Raw genomic sequence first — 14,091 nt, 5'->3', positions numbered from 1 at the left:
CTATGCCGCACTCGAGTTCATACTGGGTGAGCGTGTTTCACGGCCCTGTGTGCTGACGCCGATCTGGCGCGCGAGATCAAGGATGTCGGGAGCCGAGTCCTGCCAGCATTGAACCTGATCCAGGCAAGACACTCTGTGCCGACGACTTCTACGAAGGTAAGAGCGATTGATCTCACACAGCACGTAGGTAACGTTAGAGCCTTTTATCACACGATCCGCTCAGTAATGAGCAGAACTTATAATCAAGCAACAAAATGACTTTTTTTTTCTTTCTGCCCGTTCAAATACTGGAGCTTTATTGTATAGATACCTGCTACGGAATCTGTTCAACTGGCATATAGTTGCGACCACGGTGGAAGAAAGAGAGGTGATACATTTCTTGGGGGGGGGGGGGGGGGGGGAGAAATTGGAGGTTTGTACTCTTATATTTCTGCCCATTTTCTGGGTTATAATTCGACTCGGGGCCACATTAAGGAAGGATTTCTCTGATATGCAACTATTGAGGTTTACGCGATAGTTGGGTAATGTAATATTTGCTGAAGGCACTCGAGTGGGCGCCGCGTAATAGGCATTCGAAGGAGTGCACGAGAACTAGATTAGCCTCCACAGCTGTCAACACGCACAAGCTGTCCGATTGCTATCGGGATAGAAAAGGAATGCGGACACATGAGGCGCCGAGCTTCAGGGTTGCAATAGCTCGATGAACATGTCAGTTATGAAACGAGCGACTCTGGCGTTTATTTTTTTTTTTTTTTTTTTTACTATTGAAACAGCCGAGCCCATGACATGACGACATGATATTGATACAGCAGCGCCCGCAGGCGCGCCAGTGTGTTCCATTTTTTTTTTTTCTTATCACGTAGTAAGATATTATGGCACAATTTCAAGCTGGGAAGCTAAAATCGGTAGTTCTGCTTGTGTATGGGATATGTTACGAGAGAAATCTTTGTATTCCGTAGTCCTTTTTTTATTTTTTATTTTTATATTTACGAAAAAAGACGTATACGCGTGAGGCATATAAGCAGGGGGGACCAACCATAAGGAGGGAACCAAACATAACCAGCACCGCATGCCGATGTTCTCGATCGGCAGACGCACGCACACACTGCGATCAGCCCGGGCCGTATCAAATATCGTCGAGCACACTCCGTTGGCTAAAAATTACTCCGCAGCTGTCTCACTTTGCGTTACCGAGCACCGCTGGGCATGTGAAGCCTCGCAGCAACTGTGGCACATATGCCGTCATTCGATTGTTTGATAGCCAGCTAGCTGTTAGTAACAGCTGGTTTCTTTCAGCTACCGTGGCTTACGTGGGCTTTCTCAAATTGCGCGACTGTTTTTTTGTTTTGTTTTTTTACCGTCTTTGTCTGCTGAACTGTCTCAACCTCACTGCAACATAGTAATTTAGGAGATGTGCTATTATGTTTGCTTTAGGCTCAGTGGGCATGCAAATGCAACGCTAATAGTCTTTTGTGAGGTAAGCATTAGGTTTACAGCATATTTTCGGAAACCTGCTTCTACCATCTTCAGCATTTGAAAAATATGAGCAGCCGGGTCGAGCAGCTTGCCCTCTGGCTTGATGTGCACAAGAGCACCTTCCGGTAGCGATATGCACGAAAGATAGATATTGCGTCAGAGAACGCACATCTCTGCAGTCTGCGCGAGATGGTCTCGCACATCATTGTACCCACGTCAGTTGAGGTGCCCATCACTCGAGGCATTGCTGTCGGCGGCACGAGATGACGCTACTCTTTTTTTGGCCGCACTAAGCAGCAATTCGTTAGAAGCACGTTCAAAGCGCGGTTAGCGCTTTGAACGCTCCGATGCAGTTAGCGCAGGGTGTCTTCTGTTCGAGCAGACGACGCGTCACTCTCCTCCCTCGAAAATTTAGCTATTTGAAAGGTTCTGTCTGCTCAGAAATTGACATGTAAATAACGAAAATAGAAATGACTCGAGGTTATGGTGTTTTAGTGCTGACTAAAGTGAAAAATTATCAGCTCCCTTGCCGCTGCTTCATAAGCACGCAGCAGAATCAGCGGAGGGGATGGTCCTCAAAACATGTGCTCTCCATGGCGGCGGCCCTCTTTTCCGGTCACACTAAGCGGCCGCTCTCTCGCTACAGCGCGGTCGCGCCATCAGAACACTTCTCTTTCTTCCACCGTGGATGCTTAATTGGAAACTTGCCCGCTGCTAACCACTCGAAGCTTTAAAAAAAGAAAAAAAGGAAATGCCCGCGGCCTGTACACATCCTTCTCTCGTGGACCTTCAGGGCAGGGTCGGCTGGACGGCGCGATTTGCTCCTTCACGGAGGCCGCGAAGCGAAAGTTCCTGGAGAAGATCCGGGGCGTGGGAGTGGTCAACATTGAGATGGAGGCCTGTCAATTTGCTGCCATGTGTCACCGTGTAGGCATCAAAGGTTGGTACTCATGGATTCTGCGTGCTGCTTTCTCCATGGGGTGACGAAAAAAAGAACAATTGTAGTTAGTAGAGCGACTATCGGACCAGGACGAATTTTTCTTTATAATGTTTCTGAGAGAGGTGTATAGCTTTTCTTTTCAGCTGTATGGGTGGGCTTGGGTGAATTTCGGTGAGTAATTGCTCTCTATTTATGAACCTATTCCACCCTTGGCGATTCTCCTAAATATTCGTCCAAACTCCTGTTCAAGCAACAGCTTTATCAATGTAAACCTTTTTCGCAGGGATGAATGATTTTTTACGCTTTTCGGGGGTCTAATGGGCGACATGCTGCTCCCTGTTAATGTTGTCAAGCTTCTTTTCTCGTGCTCTAAGGTGCACCATGCAGTGAGCTGCAGTACATACTCTTCATTAAACAGTTCTTGGCACTTTGCCTTAGAAACTGTGCGGCTGAATCTAGTGACAACTACAGAAGGCCAGCGAATTCTACTGAATGATATAAAACGGGAATTACGCCAGTACTAAAAAGAACGGGATGACGGTAGTGGCAGCCGACTATCTAAATTTCATTTTACCGCAAAAACTTGTATGGCTCATTAGAAGGTAAACCGCCCCCTGAAGTGTCCACAAGTTGTGTCCGCGGAAGTCGTGATCCCAAAAGTCCACGTGACATCGTACTAACGTATATGTCACCTCATAAGCCGTATATAATCTTTATTACTATAATCATGAATACTCATGGAATGTGATAAATCATGAGGCACAAAAAATAAAGGTGGAAAATGGCTTGTTTTGTGGCATGCTAGCTGTACGTGACTTCCTACTGGTCACGTGGCATCACGACTATGTCGGTAAGTAGTTTCGGGTGATTCAGAATGACTTGCAAAAAGTGGCGACGCCACACCGGAGTCACGAGACAGGGTCACGTGATTCAGGATGAATTACAGAAAGTGATAGCGTCACATCGGAACACAAAGAATATGACGACGTGATTAATGATGACTTACAAAAAATGTTTACATTACACCGCAGTCTCGCGATCGAAGGTCATCACCAGCAACATATACGTAATTTCTCCCTAAAGCACACATCAGTACCTTCATCATTTTTCTATTGCGTAGAATGAAAGGATTATTATAAGAGTTTGTTACCGATGGTTCTTAATAAAATAGACACATGTTATAGAGGCTTTACAAAAGTAAGCGCCATCTAGTGAAAGAAACAGAAACTGTGCGCGGCGGCCATGTTTTGCTCAGTCCGCCCGCGCCTCCCATCGAGTACGCTGTCAACATGCGCCTTCGTAGAACCCGTGCATGCACAGAAAGGTGCATTGGAATGCTCACCAGCGATTGTTTCATCTTTTAACATCACAGCAGTTGCTGTTAGCTCCAAGCTCTATTCGGAATGATGCCAGCATATTGTTGCGTGCCCTTCTGCAGCCAGCGTACCGTCGTAGACGCGCACGGAATCAAGGTATACGCGTGTATGCGACCGTTCGTTTGCAGTCCTAATCGGCTTTACAAGGGTCACTTGCATCATGTAAAGCATTACTGAACGTCCCTCTGACTGGGAGCTAGCTCACAGAATGTGCTATCACCTAAAACAGCAAGGTTGTTTTGCGCGCTATGGAGCCTTGTTAACTTGAAGGATAAGCCTATACTGCGATGGAGGACACGGGAGAAGGAGCAATGGATGTATAACGAACGCTATTGTGCCAATACGTTCTTTGAAAGATTTTGTACGTAAGTTGCATTTACCATTTTGTATTGGATTTAAGACACGGGCATGATTACCGAAAATACTTTTCACAGTCGTACGAAATGGTAGTGCTTGGTGCAGAGAGCAATACGGTTGTCTAGTGCGCCCGAGGTGCGTGTTTCACGCTGCAAAAGCAAGCGGCTGCCAAACCCGCGGCGTCTAGAAAAGCAGGAGAAGATGACATCCCACTAGTGTGTTGTAACATGCTCACGTGCAGCCCGTTTCGACCGGTCCACGTCCAGAGCGCGCAGCTCAGGTTTTATACCTGCCAGCGCGGCTGATAAAATAACGAAGCGTGCGCTTCACTTTTGTGTGTTTTTTCGAGTCACCCGATGGTTCGCTAATTCAGAGCTAACTGAAATTCACTGGAATTTTTAAATATGTCGATTTCTAGTTTATTCCCTTTGTCAGAAAGTAAACATTTGAAGCGTAATCTCATATGAAAGCGCTGACATTGGAAGCTTCGAGGAACTCGGAGGAGGAGGAACTCGGCTGAAACGAAAAGAAATTTGAAAAGTCAACTCACATCACAGCGAAGTGTTTGTGCTTTGTGCAACTGGCTGTGTTCATAAAATCAGATTTATATTAAGTCATATCGTTATACAAAAATTAGGGGGTCACTTAAGCTCCGCCGTTAAAGGTATAACGCGATAGTGTCTCTCTCTCATACACACGCACGCACGATGTTTACTTTCTTCACGTGTTATTTGGCTCTTTTATTTATTTATTTATTTATTTATTTATTTATTTATTTATTTATTTATTTATTTATTTATTTATTTATTTATTTATTTATTTATTTATTTATTTAACCAATTACTGCAAGCCCTAACTGGCCCTAGCAGGAGGGGCGAAAATAATACAATGCAGTGAAATATGAATTCATCAAAAGTAACATACTACACACAAGTGTAGTATGTTATATGTTGTTATGTATGTTGTATTTCTGTTCGTATGGTATGTTATATTTCTATCCTTTCTTTCTTTCTTTATTTTTTGACGTTTTATATTTTTATACACCAATACTCATGCCTCAGCAACAATCGGCTTTTGAACACATTCTCCAATTATTTCAATTAATCAATTATACATTCTAAATTTTCTTCCTTAGCATCACCAAGCACTGGTTTTTTATTCTGACACCTTTAGACCCTTACTTTCCAATTTTTTCTCTTTTTTTTCGTTTCTTTATTTCATGAATTGATCAATTAATTACAAAGATTTAGCTCGTCATTGCCTATCGCACACCAATCAATATTCAATCACTGGAAGCACAAATTACCATGCCACTTTTTTTTTCTTTTTTTTACGCAGCCCCCGATTATTTCCGAGACTAATGCCAACTACTGCGTCGACGGCATGGGAAGGAAAGTGCTAAGCGCCAGTCCAACTTACGTCAAATTACGCGATGCTTTTATCATAAAATAAAATGCATCCTCGCTCATTTCACCAACCAAGTATCTTCCAGTGGGATGAGTGACGGTGATTGCGCAAACCAAGCAAACAAACTCGCGATGATCTCTCATAGGCGTTTAAGTAAACAGCAAAGGCGCACAGACAAAAAAAAAATCCATATTACAGAACTCTAGATACTGTACATGGATAGGGATGACGCTGCGGATTGCTGACGGGCCCATGCATGCGCGACTCGTAGAGCAATTTGTAACTGCGCTCGGCAGCGCGGCTGGTGGGCCCCGCCAGGTCTCGGCTGTCAAAACACGCTTCTAGGCGTCGCTAACAGAAACCGCCAGGGACCGAAGAGAGTTCCAAGCACAGCACACTAGGTTAAAACGTGAAACGTGCCAACAGAACGGCGAGCGCTGACGGACGGACACGAAGCGAACGGATGGAGCGAGCAAAATATGGCGGCCAGCGCGGGATCTGCGTGCCGCTCACGGTTGCCAGACGTACTTTTGTAAACCCTCTATTGTACTGTCTTAATGGCGTCCTATATAAACAACAGCTGCACCACACCAGACTTCATCTCTATTTACCGATCTCGGTCATTAATTTAATTCCAAAAGAAAGGGACGCCGAAACTGCATTGCATTAAGGGCTCATTTCGTCGGATTAAAGTGAATTACGTTTAATTGTGGTAGAGTACAGATGAATTCGGGTGATCTGCTTTACTAGATAAAGCGTTAATTACCATTGAATAAGTTGCAGTAGGCTAGATTACGTTTCATTAATGTTGGGTAAGTTGGATCACATTGGATTGCGGTAAATTAAGGCTAAATTCTACTCGATCATGGTGGCATGCGAATAGATTACTTTAGATTAAATCGAGTTCGGCTGCAATAATGGTGCATTGTCGTGTATTTTGTGGTAAAGTGGTCATACATGTCAAATTACTTTTGGCAAGAAATTAAATTACATTTCTAATTATTTCTAAAAAAACGGAAACAAAAGAACAAGAACAGAAGCATGGTCGAATGTCGCTGGCACAGAGCTGTCTCCGCTGTTCGAAGTCCCTGAAGAAGCTAGGTTATTTACTGCTTCCGTGGTCCCCGAGAACCGACCCCGGCACCTTGCGCTCAATAATGCTCATGCCATGGACCCTTCCGCTGGCACCCCCCCCCCCCTCCCCCCTCCCCACCTTCTCTCGTTCCGTGGTGACGAGTGGGACCAGGCACCACCGCGGCCCAACTGACGAAACAGGGAGTGCCAGTGTGAGCTTTCAACTGGTTTTAAACTCCGACCGTCTTGCACCATCGGTCCCTTTGGCAGCCTTTTCACACCTTAGCTCCTGCTGCCATAGGAATGGTTGCAGCTATTCATAGGATAGCCGCACTAAGCAGCCCGGATACGCAAGATACAGGAGGTCTCAGACGCAAAGTTCTGCGTCTGCTTTCTCTTTTCTGTCTCCTTTTGCCTATCCGTTACGCTGGCCCAGGCTTTCCGCACGTCGTTCCTGCTTTCGCGCCACTCTACAGTGGGTGCCCTTTAGTAAAAGTAGTTTCGAAAGAAATTAGTTAATTTTGCTGCGAAATTACTCTCAAAAGTCAATTCAATACATTAATAAATTACCAAACTGAAAAAGTAATTCATTACATTACAAATCATCGAAAAAGTAATAAATTGAAGGAATTAAATTACATTTACTGTAATTCCATTACTGCCATCTATGAAAGTAGTCGATTATTTCGCATTCACGAAACGTAATTAATCTTACTGACCTCCGCGATTTTTGGCTTAGGTTCTGAGGTTTAACTTCCCAAAGCGAATCAGGCTATGAAAGATGTCGTAGTGGAGGGCTCCAAAAATTTCGACCACCTGAGATTCTTCAACGTGCACTGACATCGCACAGCCCACGGGCACGCTCTCTTCGCCTCCATCAAAAAGCTGCCGCCTCGCTCGGAATTCGATCCCGCATCCTTGGGTACAGTAGTTGAGCGCCCTAACGATTCCATCACCAAGGCGGGTTTCGTGATTTTTCACATTCAGACAGTTTTTTCGCACTGTGCTGCCCTTCTTTGAATCTACCTGAGTGCCTAGAGCGGATTCGAAGTATTGCTATTTTGGGTTAATAGGGTTTGAAGTCCCAAAGCGACTCGGGTTAGGAGGAACGCTGTAGTGCAGCGCTACTGTAATTTTGAACTCCTGCGGTTTTTTTTTGACGTGCACTACAACGCGCAGTACACGCGCCCATTGCTTTTCGCCGTCACTGAAACACTGATGTCGCGGCAGGGTTCGAAACCAGGTGTGTTTGAAGGAGGCATACAGAGATTGAGTGAGAGTGCGAATCACCCGAAGGATCTAATTTCGCTTATTGCTGTACGTAACAAAAGTTAGAAATTCAGTCTCCGAAGACTGCAAGATTACTATCATCCCTTGTGAAAATTAATCAAACTGTTCCTTTTCATATACAACAAACTTCACTTCAATCTCAAGGGCATCTGCACCTGTGCTCTCTCCTGAACCCCTTCTGAATATGCTCGCGCTCTTCCATGAAGCTCTCAGACATATATTGCCACAGAGCTCTGCCTTGGCACAGATCCCCCACATACAATTTTGGGCGCCATGAAAACGAAGAACAAAAAACGGGTCTTACTTTGTTGGATTTGCTTTTGAACAGGGTATAACCTAGCTTATCAAATAACCGCTTTAAGCAGGAAGTGTGAGGTTTTCAAGCGTTGCTTGGCGCGGTATAACCATTTCTTAAGAAAGAAAATATGACTGCGCTCATCGTAACCATTCATGTCAAATTTGGAGGTACCATCATCACAGGAAACAATAATTAGTTGAAACATCGCTGAAAGGAGGAATCTCACTGGCACAGCCTTTGCGATGGACTGTGCGTCATTATATGGACAGTGTAGGTTCATATAATGACGAGCAAGACACAACCTACCACGGAGGATTGAAGCCTTCCTCTCCAAATCTAAGTAAAAAGCATATTGATTGACTGATTTATTTATTTATTTATTTATTTATTTATTTATTTATTTATTTATTTATTTATTTATTTATTTATTTATTTATTTATTTATTTATTTATTTATTTATTTATTTATTTATTTATTTATTTATTTATACTGATATGCTGCGAATCAGAGACAGAATCTTAAGTCATCCGTATCAATATTGTCTCAATTGTACTCACATCTCCGGTCTATTAACGACTGGTTGTCCTTTTGTCGCCATGTGTCAGTAATTTGTCTAATCTTATTCTGGACGCTAATACAATTTCATTTACACATATAGCATAGCATTTAATATAGATGGTCACATAATTCACTTCCAATGCGCACTGAGCTTTTGTTGTACTTGTTCCACAAGAAGAAATGAGAAATAGAACGCTAAGCTTCCACAAAATGCTTTTGAATGCACCTAGACCTCAAGCAATCGGACAATATTTATCAACCATATTTTGATTTCAGAACGCTGCCGTTTTTTTTACTTTATTTCATTGACCATGTGACATGCATGACCGTGTTATAGGGGCCATCGTGTGCGTAACGCTGCTTGACCGGTTGGAGTCCGACGAAGTGGACGCCGATGAGAGCAAGTTACTTGAGTGGCAAGACAGGCCTCAGGAGGTCGTTCTACAGTTCATACGCCACAAAATGGGTTTGCCTCCATCCACGAGCAAGTACTCGTCTCGACACTGAAGACTACCCGAATAATGCTGCCGTCTGCCTTTTTTCCATGAAAAAAAAATAAAAGAAAAAAAAACATGCTGGCTTAGAACTGCCTGTAAATGTATATTTCGATGATTGGATTCGATGATTGATCTCGACCTTGAACACAACAATTTCCTGCTACTTAAACACAAGCTGCTTTCATAGCTTGCTTCTCGCCACAGCAATATTTAATTGCTAAATATAAAGCTGCAAGCGTTTAAAGCTTAGATTATATGTTGCTGCTACTTCTGCAGGAGTGTTACTTTTCGTGTTCTGAAAAATCCACTCATCTTGTTTTTTTAGCATCTTCGAAGATGGGGAACAACGAAAGAAGCGTGACATATAGTCCATGTATGGATGGAGCAACTCTGATCCAAAGGCGCTTTAGCCGGCCGCTGCGGTCCAGCTCTTCCCATTGTAGTGTGTTCGGTTTTCGCAGGTGGCAGCATGATGACGCCACAGGAACGCTGAGAAAGCTCAGCTGCAGCTCTATGGCTGTAAAAGTGTGCTGACATAGTTATGTTATTAAAACTAAACATATATCGTACTTGAAGCGCGGTTTTATTGCTGAAGTAGACAAGGGAATTTCTGATTTGATCAGTTATCGCTCCGAAATATGGACCTAAGGCAAATACTTTTTACACCTAACAACTGTATATACTGTTCATGCCTGCATAAATGCAAAACGGCGCAAAGTGCCAGGGGTTCAGATTCTCTGAAGTGTCCCACACTTTTTTATAGCGCCAGTTCGCATTTCTGCAGCTATTTCTCGTGACAACGAGCTCAGTCTTTGGCATGCGTTTGCACAACTCGTGTATGCAGAAAATGTAACATGGGCGTGAAGCTGCAGTCCGCAAACGATGAAACTACAGTAAACTGAGCTTCTTATATGTTATGCTATGCAGTATGCCATGCTGCAGTGTTTGACATTCAAAAGTCGCACATGAACTGCAAGACGCGTCAACTGGAGGGCTATGAATTAATTTAGACCTCCTTACGATCGTCACAGCCGGGCAGAAAATTACGTGCCTCGTTAGTTGCCATAGCAACTGGGACATCATGCTAATCCTAACCTATTCATTAGAGATAACGTGCTACGTTTCGACGTGTAGTCATGTAATATGTGGTATTCGTTACTGTATACCAACAGTGATGATCCCTTGACCTTTCACTATCGATTCTTCGCGCTTAACACTGACAGACTCTGTGCCACTCTTTCAGTGCTAAACCGCCAAGCAAAACCATGCCGAATAATCCTTTCGAACGTCTTAATCGGTTCAAAGGGAGTTAAACCTCGGAGCCTTTTGTGCTGTCACTTCCAATGGACTGTGGCTGCCGCAGCTGAGATTTCCTCTGTGGGCTCAATAGCCGGCCGCCATAGCTAGTAAGCCCCTGCGGCCGGGCAACGCTGCAGTAATTGATTTTTATTTTTGAGATAGTCTTCTTTTTCATTCAATAATCTCACTCTGCAACTACTTACTATTAAAAGGACATGAAGTCACTAAACGAGAACTTTCTGATAGTTTACGCGATTTAGATAGATAGACGTAAAAGAGACAGCGCACATTGAAACAGCTAGACGAGCACTAACTTCAACTTAACAGCTACACCATAGAGTTGGCAGCTGAAAATGCAGGAGCAGCAAAGTATGTTTTTTCACAGAGTACGAGAGAAGCAAGAAAATACACAAAGAAACAAAAACAAATGCGTGATGTGACATCAAACGAGGGGTGAAAATCACGCTGCCAAGTGGTTAGTATTTGCGTGCATATATATTTTGGTTTTTTTATTTTATTTTTTTATTTTTATTTTTTTGGAATGCTGCAGCTGAGGCTCTGAAGGAGCACTTCAGGTGAGGGTCAAAGGAAGTACCTTTGCAAGACAAACAGAGCCACCTTTGCAGACTGCGAGGTTCGAAACTGGGTTTGGGCCCACTGCAGAAGAGGGGCGCGCAGCGGGGTTTACGGAGCTTCTCCCAAACGCACACCCCTGCAAAAGCCGAGCGCCAGGCCGGGGGACGCTTGTACCCATTTTTACCGGTGGGTGTCCGGCGGTGGGTTTCGAACTAACCACCTCCCGCAGCCGAGACGGGCGCTCTAACCACTAGGCTATCACCAAGGGGTGATAGGGGTTTTCCTCTTCTTCTTTCTCCAAACGTGGTTTTCTTCGTCTTTTATCCAATTATCACATGTTCTTCACAAATATGCCCCCCCCCCCCCCCCCCCCCCCCTTTGAGAAGTTTTGTTTTCCGGAACAGGAGGCGAAGAAAATCTCCTGGCCTGATCCAGAACTTTGTGATCCCCCGATACAAAGGGGAATGGCCGCATCAGCATCATCATCAGCTTCTCGTCAAAGACATGTCGCAAATAATGAAAGTTTAGTTCATTATATTGGACTTTATAGCGCAAAAGCGACTAACACTATGACGCGCGAAGCACAAGGTCATAGAATGTGATGTTCAGGGAAGCAATTTTATTACCTGCAGACTGATTAAAGGCCCCGTTTCTTTGAGAAGCTAAAAAATAGGCGAAAAATCGGAAGTAGTTTTTTCACCTGGAGGCAACATAGGGCGTAAACAATGAGAGGTTAAACTCCATCAAGCAACGTAGTATCCGAGAAAAGTGTTCACGTCTCGACTCTCCATCCACATTTAGGACTTTTTGAACCAATTTTGTTAGGCGTTGGTCCACGTCTCTAGTAGCGGTGGGTCAAGTCTGTCGATATTGAACTTGGGCAAACTCTTCAAATTTCGCGAAGCAAATTTCGAGATGGGCCACCCACATTATAGGGGTGGCTCAAGTCGATTCTGGTTGTCGGCCAGGTCGATTTAGAACTTGAATCAATTCTATTCTCTAAGTAGTTAACGTCAATTTTGAGAGTAGGGCAAGTCTATTTTAGAAGTGGCGAAGTTGATTTGGGACATGGGTAAACTCAGTTGTCGAATGGGACAAGACGATTTTGAGAATGGGGCAGACAGAGTTTTGAGGTTGGACACGTATATTTTTTTTTTTTTTTTTTTATAATAGATCATGGCAGTGTCGAGAAGACCGGATTCAATTTTAGGTATGGGCCAAACCGATTTTCACCCAAGGCTGACTATATTATAAACTCTCAAATTCGGCCTATGTTATTGCAAAGTCAATTCCGAAGGTACTGCAACGTGTCCTAGACAGGTCTAATATACAATCCCATGCATTGTCATTCATATCCTGCAGGGCAATTGCCAAGCTGTGCATTCCGTTGCCATGCCTACCCATTCCGCCAGTGTTTTTCCCGCAAATACGAAGAATCTCGACAGGTATGGTGGCAGCGCTTTCGCGTTCAAAAATGTTCCCGAAGCAGTGCTCTCTGGAAATACCAATGAAGATAAGCGTCAAAACCACCTGTGAGCACACATGAGCGCAGCTGTTCCTTTTTATTGCTGCTTTATTTTCTCGCATTAACGTGTAGTAACGTCCGTTTCTGTCCTCGTTCCCGCCTCTAGCTTCGCAGAATATATATATATGCACATGACTGTTAAACGACGCACAAAGCGGCCCGAAACATCCGCTTCATCTATAGCAACGCCGACTTGCTAATAGCGAGACACAGCGCTTTTGAATCGGTGAATTGTAGAGACGCAGACGACCAGTGTCATTAAAAAAAAAAAAATTATATATATATATATATATATATATATATATATATATATATATATATATATATATATATATATATATATATATATATTGTGGAAGAAGGCCAGGTCGAGACGGCAAAGCAAGGGATGCCGTGTCTGGCGTTTTACTCCGATGACAAAGCCCAGGCGCGCGCCTGAGCCGGCGCCGCGGGACGATGATGATGGTATGTACAAATGAAAGAGGAAGATCATGGAATGAATAAATTAAAGAACATCCACGGAAGGCTCACAATATATATAATTTTTTTTATATATATATATTTTTATATAAAAAAATTATATATATATATATATATATATATATATATATATATATATATATATATATATATATATATATATATATATATATATATATATAATTTTTTTTTTTTTTAATGACACTGGTCGTCTGCGTCTCTACAATTCACCGATTCAACCGCGCTGTGTCTCGCTATTAGCAAGTCGGCGTTGCTATAGATGAAGCGGATGTTTCGGTCCGCTTTGTGCGTCGTTTAACAATCATGTGCAGTCTCAGCACATCATTCCTTTGGTGACTGACATTGGCATTTCGAGCGGGGAGACTATACGTTCGAGACAGTGATGAGCTTTCGTTCACTTAAAAAGGTCTGATGGTCGTCTGATGGCGGCAAGTATCTTTTCACGAAGAGTGGTAAGCATTTCCAAAGGGTTTCTGACTCTTAAGACACACTAGTACAAACCTAGCGTCCGCAGCTGGCACGTTCATACAAATCTGAGAAGGAATGGCACTACCTCACCCTCGCCACTATGAGCTCTGTTTATCTTAAAAGTGGAATGGGCTTACAGCAAATGTGAATATTGCCCTTTCCAAACGTAAACATTGTGCACGGCCTTGCGCTCCTGCCTGTTTGTCATAGAAAGCGAATTGCAGAGTGTAGACATTGACACGTTAGTTTAGAGCGCTGAAGCGGTGCTCAGCGGGGAAAATAACGTGCAGTATTATTAAATTTTCTTTGAATCGGCCCCTTCTCTCGTACGTTTATCATCCGTGTAGTCATATGGCAGCGTTTGACCGGCAGGATTACCTTTAATGAAATTTCCCGTTGATTACTGCACCCGCCACAGCTCGAGCGCTCTAGACAAGCCTGCTCACGT

General features: G+C 43.6%; 1 pseudogene; it reads left to right on the top strand.

Moving 5' to 3' along the window:
- The window catches only part of LOC146185137 (uridine phosphorylase 1-like), a 25,209-nt pseudogene extending 15,910 nt beyond the window's left edge, over positions 1-9,299 (top strand).
- Positions 9,300-14,091: the final 4,792 nt, after the last annotated feature.

This window comes from Amblyomma maculatum, chromosome 6 (assembly GCF_055883805.1).
Source record: "Amblyomma maculatum isolate TAMU_Amacu chromosome 6, ASM5588380v1, whole genome shotgun sequence".
NCBI classification, from domain to species: Eukaryota; Metazoa; Arthropoda; class Arachnida; order Ixodida; family Ixodidae; genus Amblyomma; species Amblyomma maculatum.
This window is presented reverse-complemented; position numbering and strand designations above follow the sequence as displayed.